This window comes from Diadema antillarum, unplaced genomic scaffold (assembly GCF_040938485.1).
Source record: "Diadema antillarum isolate AM-2024a unplaced genomic scaffold, OU_Dant_1.0 seq00001232_RagTag, whole genome shotgun sequence".
NCBI lineage: Eukaryota > Metazoa > Echinodermata > Echinoidea > Diadematoida > Diadematidae > Diadema > Diadema antillarum.
This window is the reverse complement of record NW_027272020.1, coordinates 628043-652220: the sequence shown is the minus strand read 5'-3', so window position 1 is coordinate 652220 and position 24178 is coordinate 628043. Positions and strand designations below refer to the sequence as shown.

Sequence of the window (24178 nt, the reverse complement as noted above, 5' to 3'; positions counted from 1 at the left end):
CTTCTTTATTTGAACAAGATGCAAGTCAAAGTAGCACTTGGCGAAATGTGCCAGGCACGCGGGAATCTCTCACTATACAGTAATGCTTCTGTATAAGGCTTTGCAAATGTTGCTGTTTCAGCTTTCGTATGCCTTGAAAAAATACAGCTCTTTAAAGGTGGACACGTGCTCGCGACGTAAATGCTGGTGTATTCATTCTATTCATGTCGCAAAAATATGGTAAATTTAGTGTGAAAAGTAGTACGAGTATCTGAGCGGTATGCATGACTTGCTTTTGCTCGAAACTGACAATAGATGGCATAACCTCAGCAGTTACAGTCTACCATCACTAATGTATCGAATCGCTTTTACTTCAACAATACTAGAATATAATTCAATAAACAAATTAAAAAATGACGAAATGCAAAGCAAACTTCAATTGCTACAGCTTAACAGCTGGCATATTCGACTTGAAAATGACTCGTTCTTGTGTGAAATCCAGTGGAAAATGGAAAATATATGCATGGGGAAGTCCTAGTACATTGAAGAATTTCAGCTTATTCCAGCTTCATCGTTGGGCGCTGCCTCTATACTATATTACGCTTCTGCATGTGTATAGCACATATCGCCCCGCAGATGCTTTGCCGCCTTTTGTACAGCTGTGTGTTTTAATAGTGACTATAGTAACATTAGGCACAATGTGTTGTACCACAGAGCTCCAAAGTAGCTCAGTGGTTGTACATACCACTCATGTTTCGACGACAATGGTGGTAAGTAACGATGCTAATACATGAATACGTCGGTAAAACCATAAACACAGGTAGTGCTCTCAAATTCAAAACCAAAACCAAAACCAAAAAAGAGAGAAAAACCCAAACCAAAAGCACAACAACAACAACAACAATAACAGCAACAACAACAGCAACAACAACAACGACGACGACAACAACAACAACAACAAAGAAACAAAAAAAATCATATGATTATTCTATGCTGCATGATGAAGCATGCATTGGCGATGCTATGTGTGACGCAAGGCGTGATAACACAGATGATATCAACTTATCATATCTTTCATTGTATCTTTAAATGAAAAAACTTTTTCATTTAAATATATATATATATAAATAAAAATATTTTTCATTTTTTTTTATCAGCTCAGTTCATCCTCCAAGGTTGCATAAATGAATAACAAACATGTTTTCAATAGTTATTTTCAGAAAATAGCTTTCTCAGCAGTGGGAGAAAAGGACTGAGAGGGATTCAGAGGAGGGAGGGGAGAGAGGAAAGGGGGATGGTAATTCTAAAAACATAACAACCCGCAAATATAGGAAAGTAGGAGAGAAACAAATGAAATAGTGTGATATGTCACGTGGGGCTGAATGGTTTCGAAACCTCTAGCATCAATTGCTAATTCTGCTTAAAGGTCCGAAGAAATACCATAGAAATTGATTTTTATATGGCAAAGTATCCTGCTACGAGCCCAATTTCACAAAAAGGGGTGAGAAAAAATTATTTCAATAGAAGTTATTACCGATTAATGCACTTGTCAATTGAAGTCCCGGCCCATGGGTACCGGGGATGGCCGGGACTTGCAACCAAGTTGAGCGGGGATTTCATCATTTTTTTCGCCCGGGTGGGTCGGGAATAGACCGGGCTTTGTATAGGGGGAAATTCACTTAATTTGCCCCGGTGGGCCGGGGATGTACCGGGGTGTTGTCGGGGGAAATTCAATTATTTTGCCCCGGTGGGTCGGGGAATGGGCCGGGCTTTGTAGGGGGAGATTCACTTATTTTGCCCCGGTGGGTGGGGAATAAACCGGGGCTTGTCGGGGGAAATTCGCTCCAACCAAATGACAGGCATTTGGGGCAGGATTTTTTGCCGGGATTGAGCCAGATTTTGCTTGAGAGTTGACCATGACTTGTACCATTTCCAGTACGGTAATGTGACCATAAATTATTTCGCTTGACTAGCAATTCCCCGCTATTGAGGACTCGGCAACATTGCCCAAAAGTCGCGTAAACGCATGAATCACGTAAGAAAATAGAGCCTAGCGCGAAACATGCGCGATTTGCGCATTTCATGAATTTTTCTGACGTGGAACCTTCGATCGTATTGTCCGCGGACTCGGATGTGCGCCGGATTGGCGCTTTACACGATTCCATGCGCAAAAGTTGCATAATCGCATATCAAAATTATGTAAGAAATTTGGTTTTGCGTGCTTGTCCGTCGAGAATTTGACCATTTTCGCTGATTTACGCAATGAAAAATCACCGATGAATTGCGCAACTGAGAACTACGGAAAGATCACGCAAGAACTTCGGAAAGATCACGCAAAAATATAGCGCCACAATCATACGTGAGTTGTTAGTGATACATTATAGTGATTCATCGATCAGTATTTCGTAAGTATTACATGCGTTTATTTGCGTGTTCTGTTAGAGATACATAGGCCTACGCCAATATTTTTTTTTTCAGTGATTTTCAGTGATACGTAGGTGTTACAAGCGCGAAACATGCGTCATTATTTATGTCTGCTAATCGTCAGTGGAGAGTCGTTGGTGAACGCGATAGCGGCAACATTTTCACGAACAATCGCTGATATTCCACGCATATTTCGCGCATTGTTCGCGTAAGAACCACGCAAACTACGCAAAAATTACGTAAAACAGCGCAAATAATGCGTAAACTTTTACGCGAAGCCGAGTTTTGAGCTCCTCAAAACCCGGAATTGCGTAAAGCGCCGATCCGGTGCACATCGGCTGACAATTTACGTAATTTTTGCGTAGTTTGCGTTGTTCTTACGCGAAAAACGGGCGAAATATGCGTGGAATATCAGTGATCGTTTGCGAAAATGTTGCCACTATCACGTTCATGAGCAAATCATGCGATTCATACGCAATTCATTGTGATGAAGTGCAGATTATGCGTGATTTTCCGCGTGGACCTCAGTCGTCGCGCACAACCACGTATTCGCCCTTTATGGGGCCTTTGCGTGCCTATGCGCTGAAAGTGCGTGGTTTAGTGATTTTTGAGTGATATTTCCGCAATTCATCGGTGATTTTCATCGCGTAAATCAGCGAAAATTCTCAACGGACAAGCACGCACAACCAAATTTCTTGCGTGATTCATGCAAACTTACGCGACTTTTGGGCAGTGTGACCGGGCCTTGAGGGTCGGGACTTGGCCGGGGATTTCTATGCAAATATACCCGGCTTGTCGGGGACTTGACCGGGGATTTCGGCACAAATATTGCCCGGACTGTCGGGGAATTGGCCGGGGATTTCAACTTCAATTTTGCCCGGCCTGCCGGGGAGTTAGCGGGGGATTTCCATGAAAATTTTGCCCGACCGGTCGGAGACTTGGCCGGGACTTGGCCGGGTGGTGTAACATCCCAAAATTGCAAGTGTGATGCAAGTCCCGGCCATCCCCGGGTACCCAGGGGCCGGGACTACAATTGACAAGTGCATAACTCATTAGAATTTACCTTGTCTCAGTTCCAATCGCCCCGCCCCCCAAAACGGTCCCAAACGAGGTAGTACTATCACGTGACCCTCTGACGTCAGTTTGAGAAGTCGCTAGGCTTTTGTGCCGCAGTCGAGCTGCACGCAGCATGCGAGCATTGTATTGGTTTTGTATTGTGTTTTGCGTATGCGGGGTGACCTTCTTTCAGCTGAGAATTTGTTTGATCAGAGAGCAGAGAAAAGAGAAAATGCCGACCCGATGTATCGTAGCGGGATGTTCGAATACGTACAAAGATGGGGTTAGCCTTCATTCGTTTCCAAAGGACCCCAATCTGCGAAAAATTTGGACTTCCAAGGTGAAGCTCACGAGGGCTCGGTGGAAGGGTCCTTCGGACGCCAGTGTGATATGCAGGGTACATTATGCAGCGAGCATTTTGATGTGGCGGACTTCGAAGATCTGGGATTATGGGCCCAGTTTGGCCTCAAAAGGCAGAAACGGCTGAAACCCGACGCAATTCCAAAAATCAAGGCCGCCAGTTTGGGCAGCAAGGATGTAGTTCCTCGACCAGCCGCTGAAAAGCGACAGAAAATGAAGGTAAGAATTATTGTGAATATTGTTAGCTTTTTACGCCGATGAAAATATTGTTACGCTGATATGATGTGATGGTTATAGACCGGGGGCCCAGAAGATTTATTCAGCTGAAAAGGGTCACACTTTTTAATGGTCTCATCGTATAAGGATGTGGCCAGGGGTCAATAAAATGAATTGCTGGCAAGTCACATCCTGTACCGTAAGCCTAGGGGCCACAAAAAAGGACCCCGAAAAATGGATTTATTCAGCCGAAGGGGGTCACGGACAAAAGTTGGTGGATATTGCTCCTTTGGGTGTACTTATCATGAAAACAGCAATGCCAGCTATTTTATCCTGTACGGGGCCCCAGACAGTAGCCCCAAAGGGTCCCACAAATATGGTGTTATTCAGCTGAAAAGGGTCACAGCTAATTTCTTTTGCAGTGGAAGTAGTTCCCATCAGAGATATCCAAAACACCAATGCCAGCTATTTTATCCTGTACGGGGCCCCAGACAGTAGCCCCAAAGGGCCCTACCCTCCATAGGCCCTCATACGTACAAACACACACAAATATTGATTTTATTCAGTTGAAAAGAGTCACGGCTAATTTCTTTTGCAATGGAAGTAGTTCCCATCAGAGATATCCAAAATACCAATGCCAGCTATTTCATCCTGTACGGGGCCCCAGACAGTAGCCCCAAAGTGCCCCACCCCCATAGGCCATACGTACAAACACACACAAACATTGATTTTATTCGTGCAGCTGAGAAGAGTCACAGCTAATTTCTTTTGCAATGGAAGGAGTACCCATCAGAGATATCAAAAACACCAAAGCCAGCTATCTTATCCAGTACGGGGCCCCGGACAGTAGCCCTAAAGGAGCCCCCCCCTCCCCCCCCCCCCCCGCACACACACACACACACACACACACATTAGTTTCATTCAGCTAAAAAGGGTCACGGCTAATTTCTTTTGCAATGGAAGTAGTACCCATCAGAGATATCCAAAATACCAAAGCCAGTTATTTTATCCTGTACGGGGCCCCAGACAGTAGCCCCAAAGTGCACCCCTACACACACACACACACACACACACACACACACACACACACACATTAGTTTCATTCAGCCAAAAAGGGTCACGGCTAATTTCTTGTGCAATGGAAGTATAATAGTACCCATCAGAGATATCCAAAGCACCAAAGCCAGTTATTTTATCCTGTACGGGGCCCCAGACGGTAGCCCAAAAAAGTGCCACCCCCTCTCCACGTACACACACACACACACACACACACACACACATTAGTTTCATTCAGCTGAAAAGGGTCACGGCTAATTTCTTTTGCAATGCAAGTAGTACCCATCAGAGATATCCAAAATACCAAAGCCAGTTATTTTATCCTGTACGGGGCTCCAGACAGTATAGCCCCAAACACGGGTAATTTCTTTTGCACTGGAAGAAGTACCTATCAGAGATATTCAACACACCAAGGCCAGTTGTTTTATCCTGTACAGAGCCACAGACAGTAGCTCCACAGTGTCCCATCCATTATACATGTACTGTGAATCAGCTGAAAATGGTCTTACAAATTCTTTGGTAACGTAAATATCAGGGCCTACTGAACAGAGATATCACAAACACCAAAGCAAGTCATCTTATCCTGTATACGGGGTCCGATAGGTTACAGTAGCAAAACGCCCAAGAAATTTGCAAAGGAAGCATACTTCTGTATAGTGCACAACCGAGATGACCATATTACGAAAACCAGTCATTTCATCCTGTACTGGGCCCAGTACAGTAGCCATAAAGTGCCCCTCCCCCACATGATTATTATGACATCATTTAGCTGAAAAGAGTCATAGTTGTTTTTCTTTTACAATCGAAGTAGGCCTTAGTTTACATCATAGATACCCAAAACATCAAAGCCAGTTAGGTTTTCCCAGCCAATTTCGCACTTTTGTTGGTTCATTTGATAGAAGGTTCGAATTCGTAAAATGGGTATTCAAATTGGCTGGTACCCTACGTTCATTCAAATTCGCCTTGACTTGCCGAAAAGGGTATTTCAGTCATTAAATTTCGCGAAAGACAGTCAAATTCCAAACGTGTTCATTCAAATTCAAATCTTGCTATTTCTTTGTTTCAGATCATTTTAACGTGTCTTTCTATGTGTGTTTTCGTTTCATCTATGAATTACTGTTATAAAGCAGTAAAAGTATCATATTTCTTATCTAGTATAACTGGATTTGGTTGTTCTGTAACCAGACTGGTAACGCTCCTTCTCTTTCATATACATGTAATTATAGGCCTATACGTGTACCAGTAATGCAGATTAACTTCATTTTTTATAGTCATGACAGCACAATAGATACAGACGTATATCTCTAGAAGACATAGAAAGAATTATTAAAAAAAAAAAAAAACATTTGAGGATCATAACCTTGACTTCCTGGAACTGGCCGACCGCTCGTAATAAAGCGCTCGTAACGGCCAGATAATTTGTGGCTTCTTACTTCTTCCGATTCAAAAAGCACGTAAAAAAAAAAAAAAAAAAAAAAAAAAAAAAAACTGGTGTCAAAGTCTCTTAAACGAATACGAAAACATGAAATGCTATGATGCTTACAAAACAATAACTACGATGAAAGAAAATAAGGAAAGAGGTCAAGCATGAACATATCTGTTTAATTGACTGCAGAACATGTTAAATTAGATGGCCAGAAATCAATTTGAATGAACGAGCGCAGCATGTGTGATCACGTGACTATATCATCATGAATTTATGAATGAACGGATAGTGGAATGGTGTTTATATGGATTTCAGTTGAAAAAGTGTTATTTAGAATAAGGTTAGAGGTAATGTGAATGTTTCAAAATTAATTTGAATGAAGAGATTATGACATTGAACTACCATGTCATCTAGGCGAAATTTTTGCTAAATCTAATTCAACATTACAGAATTCGATTAAAAGAGGTGCGAAATTGGCCCGGATGCAGGGACCTTGACAGGTATAGCCCCAAGGTATTCCCACTTATATGAATTAAGTGTTTTTAGGTGAAAAGAGTCATGTATGCCTATTTTCCTTGGCAGTGGAATTAACTGCTGAGATACGTAAAACACAAACCCATCCAGTTAAGGGGCACCCAGCCAGTAGCCGGAAAGAGCTCCCGTCTTATTTTATTCTAAGTGAAAAGAATCACTGCTATAATTTCTTTTGCAATGGAAGTAGTACTCAACGAGGTATCAAAAACACCGAAACCAGTTATATAGCTGTACGGGGCCCCACGGAGTGTTCCTAAAGTGTCCCCACATGTAATTCCACTGTCAAGATCTGCATCCCGATCTATTCAATCTGTCAGATCGGGAGAGAGCGGCAAAAGTGTACGGGGACCGGGAACATCGTAGTAGCAGCGTTTGGGTGATGGGGTTGGATCTGGCAATTTTACAGATCGGGAAGAAATTTTGAACTGGTTCAAAATTTCTTCCCCATCTCCCCATCAAGATTGACCTATTTTGAATCGTAGCTCCAACGGGGAGAGAGCAGTGACAGTGTAAATACCGCGGGATGAGCGTAACAATTCCAGGTTTTTCTGACCGTAGTAACAGCGGCACAAGAACGGGAAGTAGTCTAAACTAGCAGACTAGACACCGACGACATGGTCCCGCTGCTGCGCCGCTTTCTTGATCAAAGCACGACCTTCCCGCTTTAACGACGCTCTCACTAAGTTCTCTACTCTCGTATAAAATCAAGGCCTGTTCCTACGACGCTTCATTCCTGCTTCGATAACGCTGTTGGCCGCTTTAGCTACGCTGTTCATACGCTTTCCCAGACTCAATTACGCATGTCTTCCGCTCTCGCCGCTTTAAAATCGAACGTAGCCGATACGCTGGAAAATGTTTGCCAGAACAGCAAAACTGATGATGATGAGGAGGACGTTGTCGTTGTCGCGAAAATGAAGACGAAGGAGCGCATATTTAAGAAGAAGAAGAAGAGATGCAAACAATAAAGAGAATAAAGCAAAACACTTTGGAGCTACTGTCTGGGGCCCCGTGCAGGATAAAATATCTGACTTTGGTATTTTGGATATCCGATGGGTACTACTTCCATTGCAAAAGAAATTAGCCGTGACCCTTTTCGGCTGAATGAAACCAATATGTGTGTGCGTGTGTGTGTGTGTGTGTGTGTATGTGTGTGTGTAGGGGGCACTTTGGGGCTACTGTCTGGGGCCCCGTACAGGATAGAATAACTGGCTTTAGTGCTTTGGATATCTCTGATGAGTACTATACTTCCGATTGCAAAAGAAAGTAGCCGTGACCCTTTTCAGCTGAATAAAATCAATGTGTGTGTGTGTGTGGGGGGGGGGGGGGAAGGGGGGAGGGGGTAAGGGGGCAATTTGGGGCTACTGTCTGGGGCCCCATGCAGGATAAAATAACTGGCTTTGGTGCTTTGGATTTCTCTGATGGGTACTACTTCCATTGCAAAAGAAATTAGCCGTGACCCTTTTCAGCTGAATGAAACTATTGTGTGAGTATGTGTGTAGGGGGGGGGGGGGGGCACTTTGGGGCTACTGTCTGGGGCCCCGTACAGGATAAAATAACTGGCTTTGGTGTTTTGTATGTCTCTGATGGGTACTACTTCCATTGCAAATGAAATTAGCCGTTACTCTTATCAGCTGAATAAAGTCAATGTGTGTGTGTGTGTGTGTGTGTGCAGCTGTGTGTGTGTGTTTGTACGTAGGGCTTATAGGGGGTGGGGCACTTTGGGGCTACTGTCTGGGGCCCCGTGCAGGATGAAATAGCTGGCTTTGGTGTTTTGGATATCTCTGATTGGTACTCCTTCCATTGCAAAAGAAATTAGCCGTGACTCTTTTCAACTGAATAAAATCAATGTTTGTGTGTGTTTGTACGTAGGGCCTATGGGGGGTGGGGCCCTTTGGGGCTACTGTCTGGGGCCCCGTACAGGATAAAATAGCTGGCATTGGTGTTTTGGATATCTCTGATGGGAACTACTTCCATTGCAAAAGAAATTAGCCGTGACCCTTTTCAGCTGAATAACACCATATTTGTGGGACCCTTTGGGGCTACTGTCTGGGGCCCCGTACAGGATAAAATAGCTGGCATTGCTGTTTTCATGATAAGTACACCCAAAGGAACAATATCCATCAACTTTTGTCCGTGACCCCCTTCGGCTGAATAAATCGATTTTTCGGGGTCCCTTTTTGTGGCCCCTAGGCTTACGGTACAGGATGTGACTTGCCAGCAATTCATTTTATTGACCCCTGGCCACATCCTTATATGATGAGACCATCAAAAAGTGTGACCCTTTTCAGCTGAATAAATGCTCTGGGCCCCCGGTCTATTAGTACATGTACGAACGACCACGAAGTTAGTTACTGTATGTGCGCTTTATCAAAACGTGTCACCGCGGTACGCACACACGTTGCATGCATGATGACGAGTGCAGCTGCAGCTAGCAGCTAGGATAGCTAGCTAACTCGGTTTACAGCGATCGGCCCGATAACTGTGAACAAAGTGCGGTCCGGGGTTCGGTTTGGACACGGTTGTGTTGTTGTGGTAATTCGTAATATTTATTTGGGTATACAGTACTGCTAAGTGCCAAATTCCACTACTTTGTGGATTTCGGTTTTTTATACGCAGCTATGAAGGTATGCATTGTAAAGGCAGAGACTCCAACCCCAAGCACCTTCTGATCTGGAGATTCTCCCGCCAGAAACCCCTAGCAAACGGGAGACTCCAAGTTTATGTGTGCGAAGCGCGAAGTTCCTATAGGGTTATAGATGCTCTCTGGTGCTATATAAGGCTTATTTTTGCAACATACGATAGCAAGAAATCCTTTCCAACGGGAGACATTGAGCCAGGGCGGGAGAAATTAAATCTCAAACGGGAGAACGGGAGATCTCCCGTCGAAAACGGGAGAGTTGGAGTCTCTGTAAAGGCACAGCTTGGAAAGCTTTATCATGTTTTTGTACGTTGCGTGGTGGTGATCCCCGCCCCGCCGCTGTGCTGTAAATGCTGTGCAGCAGCAACGCTAGCGCAAGTAGCGGATCTGGAGCGCGAGCGACCGCGATGTGTTGCTTCTCCCCGCCCGCCCCACTGGACTGCAGCGATATGCAGAGACATGCATAATAATGCTCATGGAGACGAGCGAGCTCCATCCATGCAGCTCTACAACAGCGTACTAGTAGTTGCTCTTTTTTGGTCCCACGCACTAGCTTTGTTGCGGCATATACTAACTAACTGTGCGAGTATATTAGTAGTACAGTGAAACCCCGTTATAACGAGTTCGGTTATAACGAGGAACCGCTTATAACAAGGTGATCGCGTCGGTCCCGTTTTCCTTTGCATGCAAACCTATGGCAGAACGAATCGGTTATAACGAGTTCGGTTATAACGAGATTCCGGTTATAACGAGAACAATTTCGGTGCATCATGATAAAGAAAAACATAAGCAATTTGATCGGATATAACGAGGCTCCATTTCTTGACTAAATTGTCGCTTTCAAACACGCGACAAACGAAACATTGAAAACCGAATTCACGCTATCCACGTCTTTTTCCCGTTTTGCAGAGAACCGTTCCTTTCATTTTTTCCTCTAAACCACGCAATAAGACACAAGAATGCCTTCCGATGTTCCTACTGAATTATTAAACATAATCATTCGATTTTCTTTTTCGCGAGATACGCGTGCGCGATATTAGGTCAGACCACAGCGCAACAAGGAAAAAAAGGACAACGCATTCAAAAACTTTTCATGTAGCGACACTTGTGGCCAAAAATGGACAATTGGAATGCGTCTGAAACTCATCATTATATCCTTTCCATTTTTAGTTCCGAATTCCAGTTCTTTTGCTGGTTAGCAAATGAGTGTGGATGATTAAAGCCCAAATAATTAATGAAATTATCGCGATCCCGCCGAGTGACAGTAGCGTAAAAAATGTTGAATAACGCATGTTAACCTACTTAATCGGCGTTCAGAAAAAAAGAAACAAAGTCAAACGCATTTATTTAGTTGAATAGATCTGGATTTGTTCATTATCATTTAACAAATGATAATTTGAATATGAGTGTGTATGATTAAAGCCGAAAAAATTATTGAAATCATCACGATCCCGCCGGGTGACGGTAGCGTAAAAATAGTTGAATAACGCATGTTAACCTACTTAATCAGTGTTTAGAAAAAGAAACAAACGCATTTATTAGTTTGAATAGATCTGGATTTGTTCATTATCATTTAACAAATGATGATTTAAATATGAGTGTGTATGATTGAAGCTGAAATAACTGGTGAAATCATCGCGATCTCGCCGGGTGACCGTAGCGTAAAAGATAGTTGAATAACGCATGTTTGGAAATAGAAACAAACGCGTTTAACAGTTCAAGAACCGAATCGATGTACAAATCGCGAAGAGATTTTCGGAAGAAAATAAAGAACGCATTTTTAATCCCTTCGGGCGCAACGATCATACATTGTATAAAATTACAGCCGAAATGATTCATGAAATTATCGCATTCCCGCTGGGCACTAACAGCGTAAAATACCTCGCAAGTTAACGGTAAACAACGCATGTATGTTACCCTGAAATCATCGCGATCTCGCCAGGTGACAGTAGCGTAAAAAAAGTTGAATGACGCATGTTAACCTAAATCAGAAAAAGAAAACAACGCATTTATTAGTTTGAATAGATCTGGGTTTGTTCATTATTACAATTTTAACACTGCATTTCACAATGAAGATCTTTCTTTCTTTCAGAATGGTCTACCAGATAGATTTGCGTCAAAAGGATCACAACCTTCCACAGTCAATCCTGTCGCATATTTTTCAAGAACGGATGTACAAAAGGCGGAGATTTTTGGGAAGAAAATAAAGAACGCATTTTTAATTCCTTCGGGCGCAACGATAATACATTGTACAAGATTACAGTCGAAATGATTCATTAAATCATCGCATTTCCGCTGGGCACCAACAGCGCAAAAATACCTCGCAAGTTACGGTAAACAAGGCCTGTATGTTATTCTATCTGCGCTGGTGTTTAGAAAAAACTTCACAAACAAGAATTATCACAATTAAGATTTAACTCATTTCAGCACCTAGTTTTCGTCTAATTCACAAATAATTTCCTTTTATTCTCTCAATAATAATGATCCATAATTGTGTAATAACAACGCAAAGGATGTCCTTAGGTTTCATTTATGGGTATATGATGTCGTGCTTATGTTTTTCTTTGTTTTATGATGCGTACGGATATAACGAGGTACGAGGTAATATCGCCGGTCCCACGGACCTCGTTATAACGGGGTTTCACAGCCTTACAACAGTTCTACACCTGTTGCAGTACCAGCAGTATGCAGTACTCCAGTAGACCAGTACAATGTCGATTGTAGATCTATGACTATGTAGGGCCTACATGTATTAATAACTATTATTAGGTTTACTTAGCAAGCTTAGGGCTGCCATCCATGAGCATGAGCCAATACAGTTTCACAGTTGGGAAAGGCATGTGATGATGGACAGAGCAAGATGAGTTTATGACATAAGACTTGATTGTCTGTGACTGTGTACACCTTGCGATTGTAATTTTGTATGTATGACTACCGGTAATGAGGTCTAACTTGTGTACCACACGGATGACCTGATTATTAGGCAAGGTTGACCAAAATATGTATCTTGTCGTTGGACATAATAAAAACAGACTAGCTACGTGTAGGTCTGCATGTCTGGCTCATGGAATCTAAGGAAAGAGCCATAAATTACTAATGAGTAAAAAATATCCTCCAAACAGATAACTATACACAGCCCAGTCGCTGTACATAGGTACGTCGCGAAGTACCTATGTACAGCGACTGGGCTGTGTATAGTTAACCAAACAGACAGATTTTTCTGTCTAGATGCAAGGCAGAAGTAAACTTTGTATAGCTCCTGAAACTCTGATTTATGACATTTGTATAGTAGACACTGCAAACCTTAAACGAGTGTTTTTTTATTTTGCCTGGCTGATGACTAGACTGTCTATGCCGTGAGTGCAAGTAGGTCAGATCTACACTTTAGTGAGTTCATATACTGCCGTACATTTATCTAAAATACAAGATAGAGTCAAAACTGTCTATGCGATAGGCTATAGCGGCCACCCAAGGGAAACAACAAAAGTGGCCTGCTTCTGTTCTTTCATGTAAAAACAACATTACGAGCCTGAGAAACTGCTAATACACTGTATTGTTCGTACAAGTTTTCATGAACGGGGTTCACAATCACTAGTGCCGAGTTGGATGGAGATGGATAAGTGTGAAGCTTATGTTAACAAAAGGGACTTTAAAACACTAATTAGTGGGTATCTAAATTCTGAGATGTTATTAAGAGTTGTCTTTGCCTCTGTGGCATCTGTATTCAGGGCGGCATTACTGAAGCCTACATGAACAGGAATTGTAGATATAATCTGGTGTACATGGTGAGTCAAGTTGGTGGTAAAACGGCTTTTTATGGCAAAGAGCTACATTAATTTTGTCATTAATGTCTGTGTGATTGTGACAGAGCTAAGACTCCATAGAATTCATGCAATAAATGTAAAAGGCATCGCATTCATGGCTGATGGTTCAGCTATTTTTTTTTTTGTTAACCATTGTTTTGTTTTTTGCGGCCGCTATAGGCAGGTACAACATTGTAGATGTTCACCGTGGGATACAAAATGAGTGACTGCTGTCCGTGTTACATGTATGCAGGAGGCTGCTGTACAAAGGGTCAAAAGGGAAAGGGTAGGAATTCGCAAAATTGAAATGCATGCAAAAAATCCTTGTTTTACAGTACCGGTATTTCTGCAACAAATTTTCAAGCTTCTTTAACTCCCCCACCCCCTCAAATATGGTTGTATTTTTCAGATGCTAGATGAATTGCTCGCTGAAACAGCAGGAGACAGCTCTCAAGAACCTGTTATAGGACACGTCATCGGAAGATCCTATGGACACGTCAGATGATCAGCGTGACTTGTCAGATATTCCTGGGCTGAGCCATGTGGCAACTGATCCCATACTTCATGAAGACCTCCTCCAGGTACCCAGTCTTATGTTTTTTGGGTTTGTTTGTTTATTTGTTGTTGTTTTTTTTTGCTTCTGCTACATTTCAAAAGATAACATTTGCACATGTAGACCAGATTACAAAGGAATGTAATTTCATGTGATTTTCAAGAAAGTGGATGACTGTGTATAAAATCTTGATGCACATACATGTATAGTAAAATTGCTACCTGCCGAAGATGGTGGTAAGTGTATAACGTAAAAATTATAATCCACACAATATCATTTGTGAAGTCGAGTGTGGTGAATGCAAGGTCAGCACATTTCTCATTTACAGGACTTTGCATGCAATTTTATAAACAGTATTTTTGTATGCATGACATTGGTTGAGTTACCATAAAATGTTTTGAAACCATCCTTCCCCATCAACGCATGTGATTTACATCAGAAGATGTTTCAGTTTTTTACTCTAACACCTTAATCAGTGCTGATTCTTGTACATTTGTGAGAACTACCTCACAAGTTATACTGGTACATGTACTTTTTTATGAATCCACTCGTGTATTATTGAAATAATGCAAACTAATTCTTTATTTTTCTGAAGTAATATGGCCTTTTCTCTGTCATTGGTTTTTTTTTCCAGAAAATATTTTAAATAACTGTCACTTCATCATAAAAAAGTACAAAATACAAGTGCCATGAAAAAAAAAATGTGCAAAAACTTGTACTATAGACATTATCACTTATATATTTTTTTTTTTTGTGCAGAACTCCACAATGCTTTTAAATATTGGATGTTTCTCATTACAGAAAACCGGTGAAATGCCAACAGTTCCTGTGCCACTCCATCAAGCTACTAGATCTGTTGGTACTCAGACAAGAGTTGCTACCAGAGTGAAAGGTACAGTGTATTACAACATTTTAGTTTGTATTTCAAGTTAGAAGTTCAAATCTTTACTTTCATGTTCTTTCCAGAGTCAAGAAGAGAAAGAAAGAACAGTGTGTACGTAAAATGGGAGGGTTAAAGGTCCAGACAATGACAATTTTCATTGGAATTAGTAAAGTGTATTCATTTTTCACACAAACGTTGATACATGAGATCTACACTTTCTGTAGTGAAGTACAGTACCAGTATATTGATCAGATGCTTCACATTGGCTGGGAATTATAGTTGTCTTACACTTTTTATAAATGCCTCCGCCACGAAGTGGTGCCGGAGGCATTATGTTTTCGGGTTGTCCGTCCGTCCGTCCGTCCTTCCATCCGTCCGTCCGTCCGTCCGTCCGTCCTTCCGTCCGTCCGTCCTTCCGTCCGTCCGTAATGAATTTTGTGGACAGGGTAACTACCAAAACCTTTTGAGGTATCCTAATGAAACTTGGCATGTATGTGTATTAGGGGGTGAAGTTGTGCCTATCAACTTTTGGGTGCACATGCTCAAGGTCAAAGGTCAAAAGGTCAAGGTCAAATGCTTAAAATTTTACTATTTCCCCCATATCTATGCAATGCCTGAAGATATTTTCTTGAAACTTAGTGTATACCGGTACATGTACTACCTAATTAAGATTCTCTGGTGAAAGTTTGGGGTCATGAGGTCAAAAGGTCAAAGGTCAAAAGGTCAAGTAAAATGTTAAAATTTCACTTTTTTCTCTGTATCTTGGAAATTGTTCAAGGTATCTTCATGGAACATAGTGTATATGCATCTACTGACTGGCAGTGGTTATCTAGGGAATTTAGGGTTCATGGGGTCAAAGGTCAGGGGTCAAAGGTCAAGGGCAATACTTCAAAATCTTAATATTTTCCTTATATTTGCAATGCCAGCAGGATATTTTTTTTTTTAAACTTGATGTATGCATGTCTAACCCAATAGAGATTCTCTGGGATTTTTTTTTTTGCCAAGAAGGTCAAAGGTCAAAAGGTCAAAGATCAAGTGAAAGTGCTGAACTTACTTTTTTCTCCATATCTCGGAAGTGGCTCAAGTTATCTTGAAACTTAGTACATGCTGAATTTATGTATGTTCTGCCTGACAGTGCTTCTCTTATAAATCAAAGGCCAGATGAAAATGATAAAAATTTACTGTTCAATACAGAAATTGCACTTTTTCTCCATACCTTGAAAATTACTCAGTGCATAAACTTATGAAATGGTCAAAGTCAAGTTAAAGTTCTTAAATCCCCAAATACATGATCTCCTATTCATCCAATTAAACATAGGTCAAGGAAGGTAAACATTCAATACATTTGTGACAAACATGTCATTTTAATATTTTGCCAATTTTGTGAAAATGTAATCACACATTGTCCACATGTACTATAGACCTATTAGGAGAATCATGCATTATGGCGGAGGCATACCAGTCGCCATAGCGACATTTCTAGTTTCTTTTCCGGCCTAACATTTCTGTTCAAGTGAATATTTTTAAAGTGAGAATGATGTTACTGCATAAAAAGGATGACATTATCCCTTGGATGTCCTGACAGTCATTATGAAAAAACAACAACAGAACATTACAAAATGATAAAGATGATGGTGTTGTTTGCTTAGTAGTTACGATACATTTTATTCCAATATTATGCAGGTACTCAAGTGAGAGTGCAAATGTGCCATAAAGGGGTAAATACAGGCACACAGGCGCTCCTTAGACCACTGGTGACTTCAAGAGGTACAATGTGCAACCTTCCTGCGAAGAAATCTTCAAGCAGCTCATCATCGTCTGAGTCTAAATCCCCAGAGAGCAAGGAAGCAGAGTCTCCTGGGTATACACCAGATGACAGTGACTCTTCGGATGAGGAAAGCTCACCTAAAAAAGCCAAGAGGGCAAGGTAAACAGTGTAATGGATATATCCCTTAGTCACAAGAAATTAGCTTTATTGGTTATGTTGTTCCATGCCTCCATGTATGTCCTTTTGTCAAACATTCTCATTTACATATTTTGTATTTGTTGTTTTTCTTTCACTTTTTCTTGAATAGCTACATCTACATTGCTGCAGTGAGTTAAAAGATTAGAATTTTTAGGGAACTTCTAATAATTTATCTCTTTCTTTCATTAATTTTGGGCGATTTAAAAGTTTAATGAATACAATTCCTCTGCAAGTTGATAATCAAAATATAAGTGGATTTTGTGCACGCGAACACAAAGAAAGGAAAAAGAATCTAGGGTTCACAATGCATACCAACAAATTGCACTTATCTGACCACTGAAAAATATTTTTGTATTCATATGGTTGTTTTTTATGCCTACATGTACTTCTTTGTTTTTGCATATTTGACAGGAGAGGCCGCAGTCCAAGAACACGGCATGTACCAAGCCTGGCACCAGTACCTCATCAGGAGGCAAAGTACATAATTTTTGAAAGCCACCTGATGAGACTGTTCCAAAGGTGTTCTTCCTGCTCCTCGGGGAATGTCATCATAAATAAAAAGGTGACAGGCACCCATCTGAGGGTCACCACGGAATGTGTGGCGTGCGACAAAACTGCTGTCTGGGACAGCCAGCCCCACTATGGCAGCACTCCAGCTGGGAATGTCCTCCTGTCTGCTGCCACCTTGTTTGCTGGAGGGAGCGCTGTGAAGACCCTTCGGATCCTCAGCTTCATGAAGGTGGCAGTAATTACAGAGAGGACATTCTTCAAACAGCAAGAGCGCATCCTCCAGCCTGTGGTGGAGAAGGTGTGGACGGCACATCAAAGATCCCTGCTGGAAGCACTGAAGGCAGAAGGACAGATGCTGGTCATCGCTGGGGATGGGCGTGCCGACAGCCCGGGGCATTCTGCCAAGTATGGCACCTACACTGGGATCGAACTAGGCATTAACAAGATCATTGATCTTCAACTAGTACAGGTATTGGATTAGTGAAATATCTTCATCTTGCTACATCTTAGATCTCTGATATTGATTGATAATACTGTGTATTAGTAGTAATGTCAATAATGAAAGTGTATTAATGATAATGGTAGATAGGATCATGAAGTACAATAATTATATATTTCAGATAAATGTTAGGGGGGAAAAAAAGTTTAATGCAAAACATTGAACTTGGCATTAACAAGATCATTGATCTTCAACCAGTGCAGGTATTGGATAAGTGAAATATCTTCATCTTGCTACATCTTAGAACCCTGATATTGATTGATAATACAGTGTATTAATAGTAATGTCAATAATTATATTAATGATAATAATAGCTAGGATCATGAAGTACAATTATTACATATTTCAGATAAATGTTGAGGAAAAAAAAAAGTTGAATGCAAAATATGATGCCTAATCTCAGATATTACAAATATAAGTTACTTGGCAATGCATTTTAATCTACTTATATGTAAATGAACAATATTGCTTTGTTTCCTTCTCCCAGAGTAATGAGGTGAAGAACAGTGCCCACATGGAACTTGAAGGTTTCAAGAGGATGCACCAGTTCCTGACCAACAAGGGACTTCATATTGGGAAGCTGGTGACAGACAGACATAGGCAGCTTGCCAAGCATGTTCGGGAAACAAGTCCAGCCATCACCCATGTGTATGATGTTTGGCATCTTGCCAAAGGTGAGTCATAACCCCATGCAAAGTGAAGTTAGTACTATTCAGTGGAACATGATACAGTGTGTCAAATATGAAGATGTGAATTGAATGACTGAAGAATAGGACCCCGTTTACAGTGTAGCCTCGTGCCGCCATTTGGTACCGCAATTCGGTACCAAATTTGGTACCACTTTTCGCATTTTGTTGTTGTTGTTGTTCGGTTTTTTTTTTTTTGGGGGGGGGGGCGGCCTGAGGCCAGCTTTTCGGTTGGTGTAAACGGGGTCTTAGAAACGTTAGGATATCATTCTTTAGATAAAGATATGCGAACAATGTCATCTTATCATATCGCACAATTTATCATTCTTTTAGAAACCCATTGAGGATGATTCCCGAGTATACTCGGGCAAGTGTCTATGATTTAAAATGTATGTTGTAGCAAAGTCAGTCCGTCCTCAATAGGTATTCACGGTTCTTGCAGTAATTGAGGCCTTTCGTGGCTTATACTTGTATTTGTACTTCAGCTTATTACCAACGAGCACCTTCTGTCAATGCATTTATGTTGAACCTCAAAACCTACCATACCTCTTTAAGCTTGCTTTGAACCTTTTATAACATGATGTAATTCATATGTTATCTGCTTGTTTTGTGCTTACTATTTTCCATAATACAGTGGACTCCCGTTATAACGAAGTCCTTGGGACCGGCAATTTTCTTTCGTTATATCGAAATTTCGTTATAACCGAATGATTAAACAATAAAAATACATAGAGTTGACAATGTTGTGGCCCTAAATTTTACTTCGTTGTAACCGGAATTTCGTTATATCCGTGTTCGTTATAACGGGAGTGCACTGTACTCTGTTTTGATTTAACAAACCTATGTATTCTATTTCCACAGTGCCCTAATTTTTCATGTTAGTGTTGAAATAAATGCTGTATTAGTAGTGTTTTTTTTCTTGCTTTGCACATCAGGAATCCGAAAGAAAATCCATGCCCTAGCAAAGAAGAAGGGATGTGAGGTTGTTGGCGAATGGGAGCAGAGCATTAACAACCACCTCTACTGGGTCGCATGCTCAACTCCTGAAGCTGAACCAGAACTGCGTGTGTCCAAGTGGATGTCATTGGCCAACCACATTCAAGACGTCCATGAGGGGCACAGTGACATTTTTCCTCGTTGTCTACATGAGGAGTTGGAGTTGGTCTAGTAATTGCCATGTATGCTACATGACGTGAGAATGTGCTGTGCAAATGTGCACTTAGGATGCAAAATTTCTCAGGTTCAGAGTTCGTAATGTCATTGAAATAAAGCTGGAATTGCATTTTCAACTGTATTTCCAGCTTGGAATACCAAGTGGTAATATATATTTTATAGATAAACTATTGCCAGCCTGAAATGATAGTGGGTCAAGACAAGAATGTCACCACTTTGACATTTTTCAACTGCATCTGCTGGTTAGATAAGAGAAAAGGTGGTACTACTGGTATAGTTTATAGGTTGAAGAACATGACCATGTTAATGTGTAACAGTTATCTGCATTAACCCACCCCCTCCCCCCAAAAAAAGTAAAAGATGATAAATAAATTTATAAACAAAATGAAATGAAGTAAAGTAAGATAAAATCTGCATTAACCCACCCACCCCCCCCCAAAAAAAAAGGAATGATAATGATAAATAAATGAATAGAATTAAATAACATGAAATGATATAAGATAATAAACAAACAAACAAACAAAAACAAAGTTGGAGGGACTACAGTCAAGGTCAAAATTAACTGCAATATTGTTAATTAGGGCTTCAGGTAAACCTCTGAAAATCATGCTTTAAGTCAAGATCAATGAGATCCTCTTACTAATTATGTATTAAAGTAAAGGGCCATGCACACACAAGATATGAGCAGAATCCAAATGCATCCTTATTATTTGCATGCAGTAGTAATACTGACTTCAGATATAGTTGTAGTTTATGGACTCATAAAAAGTCAGACATATTGTTTGTAAAATGTCATTTTTCGGTCTTAATTTGATCAGGCCAATAGGCTCTTGTTTTTCTCAGGACTTGCAGCATAAAAAAAACAAAACACATAAAAATTATTCAAAGCAAGAAATAATGTTGAATATTGATTTCTTTTATAAATGATCAGGCACCTTGGCATGTGAGAAGTTTGAGACCATCATCGCCAGCACTTCCTTTCTCAGTGATGTGAAGAAGATGTCAAGTGCCCAGCAGACCTCTTCCCTCGAGTCATTCCACGCCCTGATCAACCATTTTGCTCCCAAACTGAAAGCTTACCAGTACCATGGCATGCTCAGCAGGTAAACATGCAAAAGCTCTCTCTGTGAAAGTCTGCATTGGTGTGGGTCAAGGTATTTAGTAATCTGTATGGTGGCAAAGACTTATATCATCTATTACAGTGTACAGTGTAATCCCATAGTAACAAAATCCTCAGTACTGACTGTTCTCTTGTGTTGTATGAAATCTTGTTATAACTGAACAATATACTGTATGGAGATATGTAGATGCTGATTTAAGGACATGTATTGTGATTCTGTTGTTAAAAGAATTTTGTTATAACCATGCCAGTTATAACAAGAGTGCACTGGACATGTAGGTTATGCTACCCTGAGTATTTGTAGAGATTCATAGTTTGTCAATTTTTATTCTCAATTTAGACTGCACCTTGCTGCGCTACACTACAATGAGAACAGTGACCGACCACAAGCCACAACACGAGAGGGGAAGAAAAGCTACAAGCTGAAAAAGCTGAAGTACAGGCCAGGGAAGGCCACAGTCACCCCATTCAAGGGACCTCAACGGTTTGGTGTGTATACAATAGACTTGTGTTATTTGAACCAGAAAGTAAAATAACATTGACAAGATAGACAACAGCATAACCAGACAGTACTTTATTCGCGAGCATTAGTGAGGTATTGGCTAGTCAATCTTGCAATGACATTTATATATCAATGTGTTGTACATTAGTATACATGTATCAAAATCTATTCTCATCTTTTGAGACAAACTTTCTGTTGAGATCAGCAAGTTATCACAACATGTACTGTATACGCCAAATATTTATATTAATTTTTGTGAAATTAAAGACACCTGAAAATATTAACTGTACTTTGATGTGAATGTGAATCTAACCACTCGCGAAATCGTAGGGTATTCCTGATTCGTGAAAATTTGGACTCGCAAAATATAGATGACGGATCGAGTGGTTTTATTCCATAGATTACCTTATTAGTATTATATTTTCTTTCTCTTTTGTTAAAGCAAATGATATTGTTTGGCTTGCAGCAGTTTCTAGTTTTTTTCAACTCTTGTGTTTCGGAGTATTTTGTTTGAAAATTGTTTTTTTTTTTCAGTGAGCATTTTGATAGTGGTCCTTGCTCTCTCTTATGAACATGAACTACATTTCAGCTGTGATATTGTGTAATCATAGGTATCATTCTTTGCATGCTCTTTCCATGGCAGAGTATGTTGCTGAACTGATGAGCGAGGTGGCCAGGAGTACTAGAACATACAAAGACCAAGCAGAGCAGAGACAGCAGGCTCCACCATCGCTCACCAGCAAGTACTCGTACCAGACTAAGGAAGATATCATCAAGCAGCAACGTAGCCGCTTCAGCGTTTGACACTGCAGAGCATGCAGAGAGACAGCAGGCTCCACATCGCTCACCAGCAAGTACTCACACCAGACTAAGGAAGAGATTGTCATGCATTGATGAAGTCACTTAGATTCACTTCCTGAGAATTGGAGAGGATTTTGAAAGCTAACTTTTTCAGTTTGAGGTGCATGGAAGAAAGAATACAGTGAAAACTAGATTATCACAATTCTTTGCCATTGTAGTATCTCTGCTTAGGTTTGCTTTTTGTCTCAACAGTGAGTGTACACGTGCACTGAAATGTGTATTTTGGAGCATGAATGCCTTTTGGACAGTAGATCACATTCCTTCAATGTCTTGTTTATATTTTGAGAAGAGGTTTTCTGAAATCGTATTGCCATATCAGGTGCATGTATATTCACTTCCTGAGAATTTGAGAGGATTTTGAAAATAACTTTAAAGCATTTTTTGTTAGTGGTGCAAATAAGAAAGAATGTGATGAGAACTAGATTATCATAATCCTTTGCCAAATTTGCTTCTTGCCTCTTAGATGAATGTGCACTGAAATGCTTATTTTGGAGCATGAGTGCCTTTTGGACAGATCACATTTCTTCAATGTTTTTCTCTGTTGAGAATTCTCAAGTTTGTCTGAAATTGAAGTGCCATAACAGGTGCAAGTACATTATGTCTACCTCCTGAAAATTGGAAAGGATTACAGGATTTTGAAAAGGAAATTTGAACCTTTTGCAGTTCAATGTGTGAGGAAGAAAGACAGAATGTGGTAGAAACCAGATTACTGTAATCCTTTGTGATTGTTGGTATACCTGCTCACAATTGCTTGTTACCTCAACAATGAAAGTGCACTTGTGCACTGAAATGCTTATTTTTGAGCATGAAAGCCTCATGGACCATAGATATCGTTCCTTCAATTTATTGTATACAACTGTACATTGTATTTTGAGAAGAGGTTTTCTGGAATCTTATTGCCATATCAGGTGCATGTACGTGTATATTGGCATCCTGAGAATTGTAGAGGATTTTTAAAAATATAAAGCCTTTTCAGTTTGATGTGCGAGGACGAAAGACAGAATGTGGTTGAAACTAGATTATCACAATTCCTTGGCATTGTAGGTATCTTTGCTCAGGTTTGCTTCTTGCCTCAACAGTGAATGTGCACTGTAATGCTTATTTTGGGGATAGATCAAATTCCTGCAATGTTTTTATACAAAGTGTATTTGAGAAGAGGTTGTTTGAAATCGTAGTGCCATATCAGGTGCATTCCTTAAAATTGGAAAGGATTAGAGGATTTTAAAAGTGAACTTCAAACCCATTGTAGTTTGACGTGTGAGGAGGAAAAACAGAATGTGGTAGAAACCAGATTACTATAATCCTTTATTATTGTTGGTATCTCTGCTCAAGATTGCTTCTTTCCTCAGCAATGAAAGTACACTTGTGCATGGAAATGAATGCTTTTTGGACAGTAGATTACTTTCCTTCAGTGTTGTTTATATTTTGAGAAAAGGTTTTCTGAAATCATATTGCCATTTCAAGTGCATATACATGTATATCCACTTCCTGAGAATTACACAAGGATTAGAGGATTTTGAAAACAAACTTGACAGCCATACCAATTTGATTTGTAAGGAGGAAAACAGAATGTGGTAAAAACTACAGTATCAAAATCCTTTTTCATTGTCCGTATCACTACTCTAAATACTTCTGCCTCAACAATGGAATGCCTTGTTTTAAAGCATGAATGCCTTTTTGACAGTAGATTGCATTCCTTCAATGTATTTATATTTTGAGAAGAGGTTTTTTTTTTTTTGAAATGGCAATGCCATATCAGGTGCATGTATATCCACATCTTGAGATCAAACATTGACATGTATGCATTTCTCATTCTGTACATGGTACCGTACTCGATTGTTCTTTGCAAATGACTTGTGCTTCTGATACATGCTTGCAAACTAAGATTTTGATATGATTATGTGTTTGTGTGTTTATGTGTAGGTGCAAATGA

At 40.4% G+C, this 24178-nt stretch overlaps 1 pseudogene; it reads left to right on the top strand.

The window, feature by feature from the left end:
• The first annotated feature begins 3691 nt into the window (after positions 1–3691).
• Positions 3692–23168, top strand: LOC139745060 (uncharacterized; annotated as a pseudogene).
• Positions 23169–24178: the final 1010 nt, after the last annotated feature.